The sequence below is a fragment of the Serinus canaria genome, chromosome 11 (assembly GCF_022539315.1).
Source record: "Serinus canaria isolate serCan28SL12 chromosome 11, serCan2020, whole genome shotgun sequence".
Taxonomy (NCBI): domain Eukaryota; kingdom Metazoa; phylum Chordata; class Aves; order Passeriformes; family Fringillidae; genus Serinus; species Serinus canaria.
This window is the reverse complement of record NC_066325.1, coordinates 15,190,314-15,209,779: the sequence shown is the minus strand read 5'-3', so window position 1 is coordinate 15,209,779 and position 19,466 is coordinate 15,190,314. Positions and strand designations below refer to the sequence as shown.

The 19,466-nt window shown below is 44.5% G+C and overlaps 1 protein-coding gene across 1 annotated transcript in view; it reads left to right on the top strand.

The window, feature by feature from the left end:
• The window catches only part of MAF (MAF bZIP transcription factor), a 182,009-nt gene that overhangs the window by 153,607 nt on the left and 8,936 nt on the right, over positions 1 to 19,466 (top strand). The window lies entirely within an intron of this gene.

Genomic DNA, 19,466 nt, shown 5'->3' with positions numbered 1-19,466 from the left:
AGATGTAGGTCCAATTACAACGTGAATTTTAAGTCTTTCTTCTTTTAAATCAGATTCTCCTTCAATCAGAGACACATTATTTTCTGCCCAGTAGCAGAAAAGACACCCAAATCCAGCACAGGGTCCTCTCACCATCCCATCAAAGCAAGGGAGCAGCTTTTGCTGCTTTTTAACATTGTTTGAAAATACCACTGTGGGTCCTCACCTTGCAGTGATGGTTGGGGATATGAAGCCTGAACTGGAGAAGTCCAGCCCAACCAACTAAAATCCAAATGCTCAAGGCAAAGCAGTCTCCAGCTGCTCTTGAGGGGCTGCTGGCATAGGGCAGGTTTGGATCCCAGGTCTCCCAAGGCACAGTGTGTGAGCCCAGGGGCTTGGCTCCAGCCTCTGATTGCAGGGAGTAAAGGCTAGACATGACAATGTGCAGCACTGAGCCTCTTCTTCATTTCCTTCTTTTCTTCTCTTTTATTTAGCCTGAGGTCAATGATTTTCTGCAGCCTGAGGGTGACAAGGAGAGTCTCCAGGTACCTGAGAGTACAGGGACAGGCAAAACACACCCCTGACACCCCCCAGCACTCCTGCTGGAATGGTCTCCTTCTCCCACAAGAAGTTCAAAGGTTTTGGCAACTGCAAACAGCCACCAGTTCAGAGGCAAGGCAAACCATGTTGGTGGGAAGCCTTTACTTTATAAATGAAATATTTATATCCTTCTCTCACCCATCCTCCCTAAAGATTTCCTTCTTTAGCAGCTCTGATCACAGACACGGAGCAAATACTGTTCAGGACCCTGAAATAACACCTGCAGCCAGAAATCCCTTATTAGAATAAATGGCAGGTTTTCATCCTGGTTTTCCTAGCCATAGTGAAGAAACAATTTCTTGATTTTCTTTCTTTTATAAAGATGCTGATGTAGAGCATTCTGAAATCCTTTGGATATGCTTATTTTGATGTCAGGTCAGTTATGTTAGATTCATATTTGAAGATCTGGCTCGGCACTGCAGGAAATGCAACAAGAAAAACTAATTTTGAATCTGAAATAATTCTGGGAGAACACATCTGGGAAAAGATGTGTTGGTACCTAAAATGTACAGACGAGCCCTTCTGCAGAATGGCATAAATTTACCATACAGGCACATCTGGCACCTATAATGAGTCAAAAAAAACTTGTTTCTGCCTTATGATTTCCTAAAGCAGTTTCCTTTTCTGCAGTTTAGCTCACCACATTTAAGCATGAACGAAGTCTCATTGCATTGATCTCAGGGGGTGCTGGCATTCTGCACCCACACAGGTTTTTCCATGCAATCTGGGATGATCCCACAACCTTCTGCCTGCATCCCAGACACCCTGGCTTAGGCTGAGGCTTCCTTTGGATCTCCCACCCTCACACACTCTGAGCACTGATGCCAAGGGATCTGCCAGCTCAGCTGGACTCAATGTTCCTTGTGGGAACATATCCTTCCAACTCAGGATATTCCATGATTCCATAGCTGGCACTGATTTGCTGGGGCTTTCACATGAGAAGGGATTCACTATGGATTCTTGGTGGCCCATGACAGGCAGTTAGGCTTGACTAACTAGTCCAAAAGGCTTGGGAATAACTGCAATGAGGAATTTTCCAAATGTCAGATTTCTCTAAGATGTCAACATCTGCACTATCAGAAGAAGGCATCAGAAAGGTCCATTATCCCTCTCCTGCAGTGGAGTTTTGCTTAATAGACTCTTTTATATGTTCCCTGATATCCAAGTGTCCCTGTCCATTCTGCCAGGCTGATTTAAGCAAGCCTAACAAGACAACAGTGCCCAGCCAGCACGTGGCTGTGCAGTGGGCTGGAGAATCATTCCCACCCCACTCCTGCGCACTGAGAGGCACATACAGGGCTTAGCCTCACTCTCTGAAAAGTGAGGCTCTCCCCAGTGGAACATGTTTTGTTCCATCTTATTCAGATATCTGGGGATTCCTGCAGACCCATCTCTTGTTGTGACTGTGCTGAATCCTCCGTGTTTCTGGCCCTTCATAATTTGACGCCGGCGTCTGCAGCCTGTCGTTATTCAGGGTATGTAGTGATTAGGAGGAAAGAAAAAGAGATTAGAGGAAACCAAGAGCTGTCTGAAGCACACAGAAAGAAAAAAAAAAGAAGGGGAAAACACTTTCAAGGCCACTGGAGTATGAAAGGTCTCAGCATGTGGTCGAAAGGCATAAGCCAGGGAAAAGTTTGACAAAGGCTACTGCTTGGGCTGCTGGTATGATTGTTTCTCAGCAGAAAGAGCATAATATTGATTCCCAAAACACTGTCTGTCCTTTTACTTACTGCATATTTTGGTAGTCAAAAGTATATAGCTTTTGTGACAAAAGCATTAAGGAATATCTATGGAAAGTACCGCAACTTAAATGTCCATGTATTCTTTCTTCTCACTCTTTTAAAAAAATTGTTGCCGTTGCTAGGACGTGCATTTAGAGCTCTTTGTTGTCTTAATGGAGACTGAAACGTGGAGAGTTTGGCGTTTGCTTTTTTTATTCATCAGCTGAATAAAAAACCCAAGCGGACAAAGCATTTGTAGTGCAAGAGTGGAGTGCAAATCCCTCCCTGTAAGCTGAACAAAAAAGCTCATTAAGAGGAGGTGGGATTTCCTGGTCACAGCTTTTAACTAAAGGGCAAAGGTCTCCTGTTAAGTACCATACAGTCTAAACAGGGCTGCGTAAAATTATGGGGAGGGGGGGAGAGTCAAATATTTGTTCTTAATTCTCAAGTTAGTTTATCCAAAGTGGCAACCAGGGAAGTGTTGGGAATGATTAAATGGCTGCATTGAGGCTACAAATTGCTGCTACTTGCTTTTGTAGCTGGACTTGTTGCAGTTGAGTGATGTCGCCCATCAGTGCATTGTGTGCACAGTAAAACAGTCGAGCAGTGACAGATAGACTGAAACTCAGAGCTACTCCATCACTGCTGAAGGATCCTGCTCACTGGGAATTGAGAATGAGCACAAGCCACGCACGCTGCCCAGGAACAGCTGCTTTCACTCCAGCCCAGCTCCTCAGCTGTCCAGGGCAAGCAGCAACTAGTAAATAAGCTTTATCTCTGATCTCACTGGGGAGGAGAGCCAAACAAAACATAAGCAAAATAAATAATTTGGCAAAATGCTTTACTGATAGGCCTAGATGCTCAGCTTGTAAAGTTCCCAGCCAACAGTGCTCCACATCAAGTGAGAGGATGATTTGCAAGAAGAGCCCAAGGTAGCAGTGCTGGGAACGTGCACAAAGGGCCTGACAAAGAGGCACTGAGACCACAGCTTGGTCTGCCCTTCCCATGGCTGCTGGAGCAGGGCAGAACCTGCATTGTGGAGACTGGTTTGCAAATGCTGCCTCTGACATGCAAATGCTCCCACGAAAAAGATGAGGAAAAGTGGTCCTGGTGGTATGGCTGAGGGTGAGAGCAGTGAGGGACTGAGGAGGTGTGAACATCCCTTGAGAAAAAAATAACATGGTGGCCAAAGGGCTTGGTCCAGTTTGAGTGTTTCCTTTCTGTGCCTGGCTCAGCCCTGAGCACAGACTCTTCAGCACAAGGTCCCTGTCATGTAGGCAGGGCTTTACCAGCAGGAAGGCTGGGGTATTGTGCAGCATCTCTCACCCAGCCAGGGAAGAGTGGGCAAAAGCAGCTTTAATAACAGGAGCCTTGCCCAAATGTGTTCAGTTCCGCGCTTTGCAACAACCTCGCTCTGCCTGTCCACCCAAGGGCAGGTCCCTCCACCATCAGTGCACCGAAGGGAGAGGGAGGAACATCCCCAGCATCTCCTCCCCACTCGAGTGTCTCTGCCTGTTTCCTCCTGCGGTTTCACACCTCTGCTCGCCGGAGCGCTGCTCGCTGGGGCCTGGGGTTGCTGTTTTGTTGCTCTGTTGATCGGAAAAGACGACAGACAAACACAGTGGCCATGTAGATGTGAAGGGTTGGAAGACTCAGTTCTGGGAACAGGTGTAATTTAGGCTGGAAAATAAAAGGAAGTTTAGTTTGTGCTGGTTATTCTTACCAGCTGTAGAAGCAGCAAATTTTATGTGTGGGTTCATCATGAGATTGAAATGACCAAGGATTAATACATATTAATTTTATATTTCAATTAGAAATATTTCAATTAGAACTCACATATTGTGAGTTCTAATTGAAAGCATTAATTAACATTAAAGCCAAATTCTTCCAATTGCATGCTAAACAGAAATCAGGGCAAAGCAGGTAGGCAGTGTGGATATCATTTGGCATTCTGAGACACCGATTAGCATTTAGAGTCCAATCCTCTGCAAAAACCCATTAATGGGCAATTAATTATTCTTTGCAATTTGTATCTACACTTAACTATGTGCAAAGCAATAGAAGCTGCATTAAACATTGGTACAAAATCAAAATAAAATGAAACCTCACTAAAGATAGTGGTTGTGCCAAACTTGAATGTAGTGTTCTGTACTGATGCCAGCTCCCTATTCACCAGAATAATGAAATCTATCTCATGGAAGGCCTAGAGGAACCTCAGCATGAAGTTATGAACTGTCCCCTGTAATTGTTTCATTTTGAGGATGAATTTTGGTGCTTCTATTTTTGTTCATTTCTGTTTTTAGTCATGAGCCAAGATGGTTGACGACAGGCAGGTATGTGCACTAACATCCTTGTGCTCTGTGCATAACTGCTTTTAGTAGGAGTAGCCCAGCATCAGATATACTCCAGATATGGAGTATTGGACAAACAAGAAATGGTCAAGTTAGAAAAAGTTCCCATTCTAGAATTACAATTTTTTTTTACCTTTTAAAAAATTGGTGTGGCTTTTAATCAAATCTGGTGTCTTTTTTTTCCTTCAGCTTCAGGTGGAAAAAAAAAGGCAGAAACCTTAATGTCAAAGAGAAACTCAGAAGGTGAAATAACCTATGTGAACTGAAACCAGAAACAGCTCACACAAACCTGCTGAGAAGCAAAACTGCCTTTGCTTAGGCACAAACCAACTCATTGTCCTTTTTTTGTTTTATTTATTTATATCTCAGGAGTTTCAGGAAGCCCAAATCCTTGCAGTTTGCTGCGTGCATGGAAGTGAGGTTCCGAAGGAGAGAGGTAAATTGAGAGAAGGATACCTAGGAGAGACAGAGAGGTTGTAATGCAGCAGGAGAGTGGAGCAAATTGTGTATTATGCTGTTGTAAACAGGAGGAAGCTGAGAGTGGCTGCACGACCCAGGGGCAAACAGGATGTCTGTTAGGGTTGGGAAACAAACACGGGTCTCTTGTGTCACCCTGCTGAAAGTGCCTTTTGAACCCAGGTACTCAAGAGAGGAAGTGTGGATGTCAGAGCACCAGGCCAGGTAGAGACAAGTGTTGGTGCAACCAGCCCACCTGGGAAGGAGCACAGTCTTGGTGTGAGCTAGTGGGACAACATGGATTTTTGAGGAGGAAGCCTCCAGACCTTGGCAGCTAAATGAACCACATTGATGGGTGGCACAGGAGGTGCCTCCTGGCAGTGGGAAGGGGTGGGTGGGTGAAAAGCAGCAGGGTAGAGTCTGGGAATGCACAGATGGATGGCAAGAACTCAATGGCCTCCAAACCCTAAACTGAAATCAAGGACTTCACACTTTGTGTCTTCTTTCTTGAAATAGGAACATGGAAATATCTGACCATCATTAATGGGCAGTATGGATCTGTTATAGAACATCCAATAATCACAGAGGCATAGAATGATAGAAAGGCTTGGGATGGAAGGAACCCTAAAGTTCACCTGAATCCCAAGTGCCTGCCAAAACCTGGGATGTCATCCATGAGACCAGGTTGCTCCAGGCCCTGTCCAACCTGGCCTTAGACACTTCCAGGAGTGGGGCATCCACAGCCAACTTGAGCCTCACCACCCTCATGGGGAAGAATTTTACCCTAAAATCTAATCTAATTTTTTCCACTATTAATTTATATCAATTTCCCCTTATTCTGTCACTCTCTGCCCATGTAAAAAGTCACTCTCTCTTATTTTTTATAACACCCCTTAGGTAAGGTCTCCCCATGATGAGTTGAAGGGATAGAGGAGCCAAATATCTTATCTGGCCATGTTTGAGCAGCACCCAAGGAACTGAAGTTCACCAGTTTGGGTTGTTGCCTGATTCTCTCCAAGTGCAAGGGGCCTTTCATCTCTGATGTGTAGCACAGCAGGAGATGAACATTTGAACACCTTGCAGTGTTGTGAGCTGACATAGCTCAGGGGAAACCTAACCATGCAGTGCCAGTGATTCTTCTTAATAAATATGAATAATTCTGAAAACTAATTCACTGAATAAAGAAATCCAAGAAGATAGGCTGGATAATTTTTGGACATGAGAGAAAGTTCCTGATGGCTCCCTCAGGTAATAATGAAGGAACTGAGATGATCAAAGGCTTTGCTGTCTTCTAGAGCCAGAGCCACTTACATCAACCTGCTGGAAAAACACAAAGCAGGTAATCAGAGATTCTTGAAGGAAAAAAAAAAATCATTTTTACAGCATTCATCTACTGACTTTTTTTGTAAGAAAAGCAAATTGAAAATTGGAAGAGGGAAAATGTTTTTAAAATATTTTAATATTATTTGTTAATTAATCATTATTTCAGTAATGCCTGCCCTCTTGACCTATAGCTGATTGACCATGCACAGTGCATGCATGGGAACATTTGAATTTGTATCCATGTTGGTTTTATGGAAGAGGGTAGCAAAAAGCATCCTATGAATAGAAACAATTTTCATCCTAACAAATAATTTTAAGTTGTAAGTAAATTCATCTTCTGAAGGAAACCAGACAATATTTCGCAAGGGACTTCCACAGAGTGTGTTTCCACTACATATGTATTTTTGTCTTTAAACCATAGGGATAACTTAAGATTTTTAGTTTTCCACTGAGGTCTGCCTCATTGGTTTCCCATGGATAGACATCTGTGTGTTGGCCACATTCACCCATGCAGCTGCACATGTGCAGTTGTCACCTCCACCCTTTCTGAGAGCATTCCCTCCCTGACTGGCTCACATCCTGGATGGGCATTCAGGGAGAGCCCGACCTGGTATTGCTGATCAGTGTGGAATCATGCAAGCTGCCTTTCTGCCTGACATTTTTGGGCTGCAGAGTGGGTTTGAGCAGCTGCTGAGGGCTGCATGGCTTCTCCTCCAAAGGCAAAATCTACAGAACCTACAGAGGTACCTGCCAGCTCCTCCTCCTGGTAATGCTCACCCAAGGAAGTCAACACACACCTCTTTATGGTGACCTTGCAGGGTAGGTCTTCATGATGACCCTTGAGGAGTCCTCAGCCTTTGCTGAGTAATTTGGTAGCTGTTACACACAGGAGTCTGACTCTGAGATCACACTCCCTTTCCTATCAGCACTGCTTCTCTCAGTACAGAATTTTCTTTCCCATCACCAAAGTACAGCTGCTTCTGTCCTGTTTTGCCTGGTAGCAGTTTAGGATTAGAAGAAAAAAAAAAATAAAATAAATCATGCAGCATCTTAGTGAAACTGCAGTGGCATGGCCTTTTAGCACTCAATTAACCACCATCACAGATTTCCAGGTACACCAGGAAAGGAGAAAACACCTTGAACTTTGGTGCCTCGAAGGGACAAGGGGAAAGAAATGTTTATTCTAGGCTTCATTCTCATTCTTTCTTAAAAGTCTTCTCCAGTAAGCTCAAATTGTAGAGCTGATGAAGTGATTTTCTGTGCTGCAAGTATTATGGGTACCAGCTAATTTAGCTATCATGATAAATACCTGCTAGGAGCCTATTTTCTTGAAAGAGCAAAGAAGAAAGGAAACCTTTTCTGAAAATGGGTAGAAATAACTGTATTTTAGTTTGTATGGAAAGCATTTTGAGGGAAAATAACCTCAGATAATGTGGGACAACATGGGCTAAGGTGCTATTTAGGGAAAGGACATGAGATTCAACTTCTAAGACACGGACAAGGGAGGAGAGTGGCAATAGTGTGTCCTTGTAAATCTGTCTGGTTGCTGGCACTTGGCTGCAGTAATTAGTGGAGCTGTTGTAAAAAACAGTATGATCTTACAGAGGAAACTATATTAAGCAGCACCAAGCTGCTTGAGGTGTCCTGGGCTACCTGTGGCCCAGATGGGCTGTGCAGAGAGTCAGGGATTTGCCAGACATCAGAGACAACTTCACCCAGCAGTAACTCCACAGTCCAAGGGGTACCAGGAGGAGTGACAAGCCCAATGCCCAGCGGTCCCACCTGAGGTATGGGGGTCTCAACTGGTTATACTCAGGACAGCAGGGCTGACTGATGCTCTGTTAATTGGATACTGCAAGGCCAGGGGCTGGTCCTTCCTGTGATCTCACATTTCAACACTCCCCATTTCCCTCAGAAGGTTTACTATGGAGAGTTTTGGCACAGCTCTGCCTGAAGTGTTCCCTCTTAGAGGTAGGAAGGGCAAGAAAAAAAAAAAAAAGCAGGCAGTGGAAACCAGGGGGGAAATCTGAGGGAGAAATTTTTTAAGCCATTTTTTGGCCCTCTCCTACATGCATGAGGACAGCAAGCATTAGATGTAGGCAGGTGGGCAAAAAGAGAGCATGCCTTAACTCCTCATGAAGGTTTTTATCCTTTTTATCCTTTTTTAGGCTGGCATTTAAACAGAAAAGAAGCCCATATTTGGCCTCTTTTCCCCTAGGTAACAGTGTCCCTGGCCCTGAGGGTGCTTAGTTCTCCTTGCACCAGCCACGTGAAGACCCCAAACCTCTTGCCTGGCCTCTCTCTGACAGAAATGCCAGGCAGCTGGGCACAAGGCTTTGCACAGCTCCCTCCTCAGCTCCCTCTACCACCACAGCAGAACCATATATAGATCTGAATGAATATTATTATAAATTGCAAGTCTGGAAATGGATGCATATAAAAAGAAAAGTTAACTCTTCAGCTGAGCTACTGAATCACAAGTTTTTGCCTCAAGCGTATTTTCACAGCCCCTGCAAAAACAGAGGCATTAATGGAAAGTCTGACACTGCATTAACTCCTGCTGTGCTGGGAGTGGCTGCTGAGTTTAAAATGGTCACTGGGTGTTTTCTTCATCTCCATCCCAAAGCCTCGTGCTCAGAAAGCCACACATGACATTGGCATTGCAGGCTACTCTGCTCCTTTTTCCATGACAAATTTAACTAACAGAGCTCCAGTGCCAGGCCCCATGCTTTTGGCAGCCCAGATGCCCACAAGCTCCTTTTGTGGTTCCCTTGTCTAGCTCAATTTAAACCCAATGTGACTCTGGGTAAGAGAGGCATTTTGCAATCACCTACCACAAAGTGATAAGAGGCTGCTGCAGCAGATGACTTGTGTGCTTCCCCAAAGAAGCTCCTCACATTTAGGAAGGTTGGCCGTGTCATTTCTCTAATTTTCTAACCACAGAAGTTTTATTTAGAAAAGAGCAAGGAAACTTCCCTTACCCTAAGCAATGTTGCATAATGATGGAGGAGGGAGATTAATGCAAAGGTTTTTCGTTGAGCAGAATTCTGAGAGATTGGGAGCTGGAAAGCCTGAATAATGACTTATTTCAAATATGCAAAGCCAGGGCTTTCTGTGTGTTTCAGATCCATTCAGGTTGGTGTTTGCTACAGTGGGTGCAATCTCTGCAGCTGTGGCCCATGTCTTAGAATGTATTTCTCTGGTGAAGAGCCATGGCCTGTCCAGGATGCTCCTGACCTTGGCCTTGGCATTTACCAGCACAGCCTCCTTCCTTCCCAAGCCCCTTCCAGTCCTGCCAACCACTCCTTCCCTTGCTATCCTCCCCAACTCCTGCCCCTTGGTAGGTTTTAAAGAGATTCAGGCATTGCTGTTATCACAGTTGCACTGCTGGGCTCATGAGCCTGAAGTGTTTAGACACAAATGCCAAGAAAAATAACAGGGAGTCCTCAGTGCCCTGGGGCTGCAGCCACAGCTCAGGGATGAGGTTCCAAACCCTGTGTGGGGAGAAGCTGAAGAGGGGGAATCCTCCTGAGCAGGTGGGAGGCAGGGGAGGTGCAGTGTGGTGAGGGCTTTGCACCAGCACCCTCCTCCCATGTGAGACACAGAAGAGCCTCCTGGCTGCTTTTGGAGCAGCAAGGATGGTGTGAGGTCACCTGGGGCTCTGCTGGGGATGGGCACTGCCCTGAGAGAGACTGTGGCTCTTCTGGGGTGCTGGGGAGCTCACTCCACTGTCATTTCAAATACAGAATCTCTCAGCCTTCTTCAACACAGCATTTTGGCCCCTTTTCAATGTTTTCTGGTGACTCCTTCCTCAGGGATCCTGCTGTTCTCATGAAATGTCCATGAAGCCCATCAGGTTGGGTGTGGAGAATACATGGGGTGGTAGCTACCTACCCACTGGGTGTTGAGCTGTGTAATTAACCTCATCAATCTGCCCCTCCGGGCCTGTGATGCTTTGGGAAATGCAGCTGAAGCTCTCTGAAAGCCCTGATTTCAGCACACACACAGAACCAATGAGGTTCCCTGCAGTCTCTCTTGATGGTGCTTCCTCACCCAAATCTGAGAAACTCTTGTTTGGTGAAAGGCTGTGGCAATTAACAACCACAAATACTCATATGTGGTCGTACTGGACTCGTGATGGCTGGGGTTTGGAGGAAATAGATGGTGATTAGTCCTGGTTGGGAATTGAACCATCTTTGTGTCAAGACAATTAAAATGGTTTGGAAGGTATCTCTTTTGCCTGGCCTGGCTCAGGGTATGGAGCAATCATTGGAGCAAAACAGACACAGATAGTTGTGTTCATTAAACCTTCAGGAAAGGATGTTGCCACTGCCTTGCACAACAGCCACCAAAAGATGTTGGTTTGGGAATGACTAATTGCAGCAGTGGGAGTGTGATACATGAAAGCAGAGCCTTGGCTTGGGAACATTGTTCCGATCCTTTCTGATGGAAGTCTGAATTTTAACAGTGATATTTGGCATCTCATTTTCAAACAAGATTCTGGAAAAATACTGTGAAACTTTTCTATTTGGAAGTGTAACTTTCTGACAGTAACTCAGCAGTGGTTTGTGCCTGTGCACAGCCTAATGGATCAAAAGTTCAATTTCTGCATAGTCTATTACTTGCATACTCAATAAAATAGGATGCACGAATGGCTTAGCTTTTTTTTTTCTTTTTTTTTTCCCCACTAAATGCAATTTTTCCCCTCAAAGATTACTGAAAATTACTTTTGCAAGTCAGTATGAAGGCTTATCAGTCCAGTGGTGTTCAGATCCCATATTAACTGCCTCACATTACTGTGAACAAGAACTGCTGTAGAAACCAATGGACTAAGAATGTGAAGTACATACTGCTGATGTATGTCCCTGCAGTAACCCTTTCCCAGCTTAGGTACTGGATAGACTCTTCTTCCACAAACAATTATGTCTTATTTTAAAAAATGCTCCTTTGTAGAACTTAAACTTTCCTGATGCTTTGGGGCCATATCAGTCACAGATTTTGTGACTGATGAGCACAGAGAGCAAACACTCCCCACTAAGGAAACATGTAGAAAGATTGCTTTCACAGCATGCTCAGGGCATATTAAAAAAATTATGTTTCAGCACAAAAGGAAAAGAATTTAGCCTGTGCCTGTCAGGCTGCTTTAAATATTTTATTTTGCCTGTCTTCAGAATCAGTGTATCCCAGAAGAAGCCATCCCTAGGGGCTCAGCCCTTCAAGGGTATGGCATTCTTCAATCCCATTGATTTTAGTGGACCTTGAAGGCACTTAACACTTCATAGGCTCAGCCCCATCCTTTGGAAAGGTGACTCTGTGCATGCTCACCTATTACAGCTGCCAGGAGATCTAATACCCTTTGCTTTAGCTGACAAAGGGAGGGTAGGCAAGTTCACAATAAAAACAAGAAGGTTTTTAATAAAGAAGCCACTCTCCCATGGGTTAAGTTACCAAAGGATGGGCTCTCCCATCCTTTGGTAACTTGTAAAGAATGTACAATCACTCTACCTTATTTTCAATAAAATAAAAATGCTACAGGTTGTGAAAACTTTGTGGATTGCATGCAGGGCCTGCAAAGCCAAAGTCTTCTGTCTAGAGGATATATGTGTGAGAGAATATCTGAACTGATAAAAACCCAAATGAAAATATTTCAAAAGAACATCAGTGTTGAAAACTGAAGGGCTTAAATGCCTCAGCTTTGTTTCCTTGCAGGGCTGTAAATTGTCTTTGCTGTGTGGGTCAGTCAGTGTTTGCACCATCACCAGTCACAGGTTCTGTATTTCATGCAGGGCACATGTAGCACCTCAGTATTTGTTTTCATCCTTATCCCTCAACAATTAGGCACAGACCTGACATAGAAAGGCTTCAGATGCTGCAGGGCTCCCTCCATGATGTGCTTCCTTTCCTGCCCTGCCCTCTCCCCATCACACATGGGCTCCACAGTCACTGCTGAACACATTTCACATTCTGCAGGAGGAGGAAGCCTGTAGAGATGAGGAAATGAGGCACAGAGCAGTGAAGGTCAAAAGTTTCCATTTACTTTTGGTGCCCAGTTTGAGACATCTCTGTTGTTTCCCAGAGCTCAGCATCACCTCTGCAGGTGGCAAAGGGCAGGGTGTCCCTGGTGGGCTCCTGCCTCGTGTCCCCAGGGCCAGGGAGCTGGGCTGGGCTGGTTCCAGAAGGTACAAAACCAAAGGCATGCTACTGACTGACAGCAGTTTGCCTAAAATAAGAAGCAGGTCTGTCCATAGGCACTAGGAACATACTTATTGCCTTCCCTCCACCCTGCAGAGCTTTTTAGGTGAGCAAGAGCTTGTCTTGGTCAGGCAATTTACATAAGGGGAGGAGTGACAAACGGGGACAGTCCCTACCTTGAAGTAACAGGCCACAGAAGGGAACTTTAGCAAAACCAGGAGTCATTAATAGTCATTCCACCTCTCTCAGTGAAGCTTAATTAAAGCACTGATATGGTTTTGGCTGACCTTATTTTCATACCTGATAATCAGTAAACTCATTATCATTTTTTAAGCTTGGTTTTGAATCTAGCTAATTAGCACTCAGTGGGTCAGTGTCTAAGTTTAAAAAAGACATAGAGGAAACTCCAAGATCTGCATATTTTGGATGCTCCCTGCAAAGGGGGGTGGTTGTCAGGTGACACCATCAGCACCAGGCTGACCTGGCACTGATCTGAGTTGTTCTGAGGTGCTGGCTGAGCAGCAGCCATGCACTGGGGACAGGACAGAGAGGAGTTTACAACTTTGACAATCAGGGCCTCAAAAATGACTCAAACATCAGCTTCCTACAGCTGAAGCCTGAAGCTCTGATGGGTACCAAGCAGATCTGGAGAAGAGCAGGGCAGAGATTTCACAGCTTCCCACTGCACTTGCAGGTGTATGTGGGAAATGAATGACAGGACAGGAGCAGCAGTGGCATTTCCAGGAGGGAAATGTGACTTTCTCTGTGTTCAATGAGATGCTCAGCTGCTCACCTCCAGCCCAGGTTGGATAAACTTTTCTCTTGTACCCAGATCTTCCCACCAGTTGGCCCAGCTTGACTTCTCCTCCTGCTCTGAGCTTCCTCAAGGTCTCAGCCAGCAAAGCACTCAGTGGGAGAGGTCAGGAAGGTCATGCTGCAATAAACATGAGCTCCTACCACAGGAGACACAGCTGTGGGCTGGGGAGTGCAAAATCAGAGCTGTTCACTGGGATTTCCAACTAGAAAACTGTCAGGAGGAGATGTGGATAAGCAGTACCAGGCAAGAGTTGCAGTCCTTTATCTTAGGAGAGGGCAAAGAGCCCCAACCACATTGGCCAGCAAGTGAGAAATGGCAGCCTGGGCCACATGTGGTCCTCTGCTTGTGGTCATATCTGTGCAAACTTCCCCATGCAAGGCAAACTGCTTCCATCTTCAGCGGTCAGAATTCGAAAGGGTTTAAACGCTGAGAAAACAAATAATTACAATACTTAGCACCTGCCTTGCACTTTGCACATTGACAGTGCTGCACAGCCATCAGCTAATGAACTGAATGAGGTGTTCAATTACACAATGATTGTTAACGCTCAGTTAAAATCTACAAAACTGAGCACCAAATGGTGGAGCTGCAATTTCAGCTGCCGGCTTGCAGGCACTTCCTTCATAATCACGGATGGTGCTTAGCAATACTTAAAACTATCTATTTCTCCTCTTCCACCAGCTTTTCCTGATGTTTGTGTGCAATGGCCTGTTCTTAAATGAGCCTCTCCCTTTCTGGGAGCTTGTAAATCTTGTGTTGTAAGACTCTGTGCAGTGTATGTGAGGTATGCTAGGCAGGCTGTTGCAAGGCTTTGCCAACACCCAGGAAAACAAAAATAAAAGGGGGGGGGTGTTAAGTAGCACAAAAGAAGAACAAAAGACCAGTCTGTAAAGTAACTAAATCGTTCAGCAAACTGTTTATATCTACCATAATTGAAACATTGCCAAGTCTTGATTTTTTTTTCATAATTTAGAATTTGGCCAAACCCTCAGCACCTCCTTTGTCCATACAGACAGGCAGACACATAGGTGTAACAGCCACATGATCAGCCGAAAAACTAATGGCTGAAGCATGTGATTAATTGCATTTATTCTTCACCTCTAGCTGTTTCACCCCTGTGTTGGCCCTCTGCTTTGCCCTGCAGTGATCCATTGCTGTGGGACTACTTCTCCTGTCCTGCTTCTCCCTGCAAGAGCTGTTTTGTGCCTTTCAACAGCCAGCCATAAATCTGCTCCTTCCTTTTCATCCCAGCAAGATGAGAGGAGCCCTCCACCCCCAAAGGCAGAAAATTCCCATTACTGATGAGTCCTGCCCCACTGATTCCCTCTGTGTTGCAACAATTCCAGAACCAAGGGTTTTTTTCCTTGCCTACCCAGGTCAGGCTTGGCTGTCCCCACCATGAGGGCTTTGGTGACCACAAGCTCCAGGGGTTTCCTCAGCAGGAGCTCCCACAGCTGCCCAAATCCTGCCCACGGTGCCCTGGAAGGGAGGAGCAGCACATCCACATGATGGGTGGGCCAAGTGTGGGCTGAGATGAATTACACTGCTGCACTTTCTCCAGATTTTGATGTTTAAAGAAACACACCCTTCTGTCTCTATAAGCATCATTTTACCTTGAATTTCACAGCCATAGATTATAAAACTGTACAGAAGTGTAACTTGCTGCTATTCCCTTTCCCTAACCCAGTTTCCACTGAATTGACAACATTTCTCCCTTTCTTTTGCTCTGGCTGCAGAGCACCCTGAGTACAAGGTCATGGGGGGAAACAAAACCTGCTCTGTTTATGTGGAGAGGCTTTTTGGTGCCTTGAGAGCTCACAAGAAGAGGTTTGGTGCCTTCAGCCATCACAGTGGCAGTGTGGGGACTGTCACCTGTCTCCTTTAAACCACCTTTATTCAGACCAGCTCATTGCATTGCACCCTGCACGTGTCTGCTCTTTCTTTCTGGACATGGTGTGGATTTCTCAGCAGTTATCCTTAAGGCACTGAACAGATTTTACAGTTGTGGAAAGTAGTAGGATCTGCCAGCTTTGAGAAAGAAAAGATTCTAAACTACTAAACTTGAGCTACCAAATTTGAGGGCAGGTATAACAATGTGCAAGTACCCCCTGCCTCTCAGAGAGGCATTAGGAATGTTTATGTATTCCCATTTTTGCAGACTCTGAAGACACACAGAGCTGCAGTTGTATAGAGATATCTGCATGCATCAGAGCCCTGCAAGACCTCAAAATATTGCTGCTGTAGTGAAGTATTTCTGGCATTTGAAGTAAGAGACTGGGACAAAAAACTCCAGGGATCTAATCCTGGTCATGCTAGTGAATTATGGTGTGACTCTAAGCAGAATTTACCTTGCCTTTCTGTGGGCAGTCAGCTTGTGTGACTGCAAAGTGAGAGCCACAGGACCCAGCTGAGCTGGCAGGGACAAGGACTTCATCACCAGGTTTGATTTAGAAATATAGCTCTGGAAATTCATTCATTAATTAGTTGGAATTGCATTAATATCATAATGGAAGTGATTTTTTTCTTTTCCTTTGGGCTGAGGGAATAAACAACTCTCCTACAAGACTCTTTTATAGAACAAAGCTCTGGAAGCAGCAAAGACAGTACTTTTAATGAAATGTGTACATTTACTCTGAAAAATGCTCTGCGGATGCATATGCTGGGTTATAAACAAAGAGCTGAAAACTGTGTGATCAGCAAGTATCCAACTAGCTCCTAATTAGGTGTATCTCATTTAGGAAAACCCACTTGGCTGCCTGGGCTTTGTTTTGGGGGGGACAGGACAGGAGAGCAGGAGAAGGTGGTAGCTGTGCTGGAGGAGCAGTGAGAGCAGAAACAAAGCAAGTTTGGAGAAAATCTCTGGGAGGTGGCTCCTTGGCTGAATTCCTGCAGCAAGGATTGGACCAGTGTGGCTGGGATCACACTGCTCCATTAAGGGCATGGCAGGGATTACTGAGCTTTGTGCAGGAGTCTTTTTAGTATTACATAAGTCCAAATAAAATAAATAAATCATACCACTTACATGCTACTCTGATAGGTGCCATGGAAAATGCAAAGATGGATGGATAATATCCCATTTTAGCCTAATAGCTGTACAGTTTCATGTTATATTTACACTGCTTGATATTTAGCTGCATCAATATCAGGACATTAAAATAATTTTTTAAAGATCAATAATTAAACCTAGATTTCATTATTATTCAGAGCATACAAATTCACAGGTCTGTTGTATTAAACACAATACAAGTATCAGACTGTAATTGTACTCACACTAATTGCACATTCTGACACAGTCTGGGGTAATGATGCTTGAAGTTACCAAACAGTTCAAAGATGAAAGGCCACGCAGTCAAAGATTCTAAAATAAAGCTCCTGATTTGTGAATTTATGGTAATGTACTAAATTTGATCTCTTCCCCTCATATAAATAGCTACATACAATTATATAATTATATAATAATTAGCTTGTAGTCCCACAGCAATTACAGAGTTATTCCATGGGTATCTGAGCCCTGACAGGGATGGTGATACCTGGCATTGCCCCCTGCCTCCCACTCTGCATCTCAAACTTTCCAGTAGTTGCACATGTGAAAATATCCTGAGCTTTTTGTGTCCTTTTTGCTGAGGATTTTGCCAAGGCTCTACTTTTATCTCTGGCTGCTGGTTCTGTTTAATTGGTAGTTTGCAGATAATAGAAACACAGAGGAATATTATTCATTCATCTTCAAAGAGCTGGAAGCAGAGAGTCTGGTGGGGCACCCAGGAAGCCTTGCAGAAGACTGAAATGGGAAGGCAGCAATTTTATCACCTTCCTCATTCAGAAAAAGAGAGAGAGAGAGAGCAAGAAAGAGCGAGGCAGCCTGACCAGGAGCCAAAAGGAGATGATTATGTGGTTATCCAGAGGGATTCTTTCTATTACTTGAAAAATCAGAGTGCAGATTTAGAGAGACAGGTTGATGTGCTCAGGAAGATCAATGAATATGAGAGGGTCATTGATGGCATATGCTGGGGTTTAGAGGTAAGTGGCAGCTCTGGAGGCAGTGACAGGAGGAGGGGAAGGAAGCAGCTGGTGGTCAGCGGCGTGTCCTGGGACCTGCCCTGTTGAACAGAGTCCCCTCCCCAGGGAGAAGAGATGGCACTGTGGCCTTTAGGGGCCAAGCTGGATGAGATTGAAGCCATGGGTGTCAAGGAGTGAAATTTCAAGGGCAGGAAAGTGGGAAAGAAGCTCTGGTGGAGCTGCTGGTGGGAAATGGTGAGGAAGGGGCTCAGCAGTGCCTGCAAAACTCAAACAAAAAACTCACCTAACCAAACACTCCCAGTATCCCACAGGGTGAGAGGTTTTTCAAGTGTAAATGTTTACCTGTATGGTTCTTCTATTAAAACACCTTGCAAACCCTTGTCATGAACAGTTTTAAGATGCTCTCCTATTGTCTGCAGCCCTTTTTTTCCTCCTGGTCTTTGGTAGCTTCAGCACACACACCCAGCCCGTGGCCAGGCAGCAAAAGCCCTTGGTCCCGCTTTCCAGCAGAAAATCCATCTGTTATGCATTGATAGAGAGAGCTGCTGAAGATACAACCACTAGAAATATTTTTCTTGGCAAGAAGGAAGAGTCTTGGAGAGAAAGCAAGTTAGGGACAATAAAGATAGCCAGGAACTCTGGAGCACTGACCTCCAGACGCATCCAGGGTCATCAGGGAAAGTATATCAAATGTTAACAGGAGCCAAGAACTAATTTTAAGAAGGGCTGGAAGATATTCTTGTAAGTTCAGTCAACATTTTAAAGCAACAGTGGCAGTTTATAACATTATGGAACTTTTTGCCTGTTTATTTCACCTACTGTCTTTTACAGAGGCATTCATATTTCCAAAATCTAGAAAGCTAAATTCATTGATTTTTACCTTAGGGCAATCAACAAACCCAGAAAATTTTTTTTTCAAATGGTTGGTGTTGTACAGGAGTTTCTGTCGGCATTTTATATGTGTGTGAGATATAGAGATTTATGTAAACATATATAAGTGCTCATCTAGGGCCACATTTTCATGGACTGTGTCTGGGAACATGGATCTGTGCAAAAGATGCCATTAACTTCACATTCAGGAGCAAAGGCATCCACTTGAACAACTGATTTGCCATTGAGAAAATATTTGACTATATCAGGGAACTGATATAAAAATTAGAAAGGTTTCAAAAACCAGGGGACTGATATAAAAATAAGGAAATGAAAAGTAATCAGTTTATTCAGATGGAACTGTTGTATTTCATTGTAAGGGCAGTAAATAGATGGATTACTAAGCCAATAAGACCAGCGAGGCAAAGATCGGCTCATACCCTGGAAAAAAAAAAGATTTCTTATAATTTTTTTTTTAATTTCTATTTGTTCATGGACATAAAACAAATATTTAGCTGACTGACTGACCAATTTGCCAGTAAAAGTTTGAAGTGCAGTTCAATTGATCATCATGGATGGTTTTTTTTACTCCCTGATTTATTTTGAAGACAAATTGCTGTAGTTATTTTTTCTGTTTGTTAAAGTCTGCCCATTTCAAGTGCTCCATATGCAATTTACACAGTGAAATAATAGGCTCTTGTAGTGACTTACATAATGTTCTAAGGCCTGCTGAGGTCTCCCTGTCACTCATTCCAGAGGGGCAGGAGCTCTGATATGAGCATGGTTGGTGCCTTCCAAAGGCTCTTCAGGGCTGGAGTGTGAGCACCAGTCTGTGCAATGGCATTTTCAGCTGTTGTGGAGCCCTTCAGCAATTTTTGTACTTCAACAAACAGGTCACCAGCTTTGTTTTGACTTTTGGTGGGGTTTGCCAGCCTCCTACAGGGCAGGCACAGATGAGGGGAAGGCAATAGTTCGTAGAGGGTTGCTGCCAAGAATATCAGGGCACCAGGTCAGGGAAGTGCTGGTGTAACCCACCAGTGAGCTTTGTCCTCACTCTTGCCCTGCTGACCTGGAGAAGGACCAGGGGAAATGCTGCCTTGGGGATTCCTGCTGTACCTCAGCCACCCATGGACACTGCCT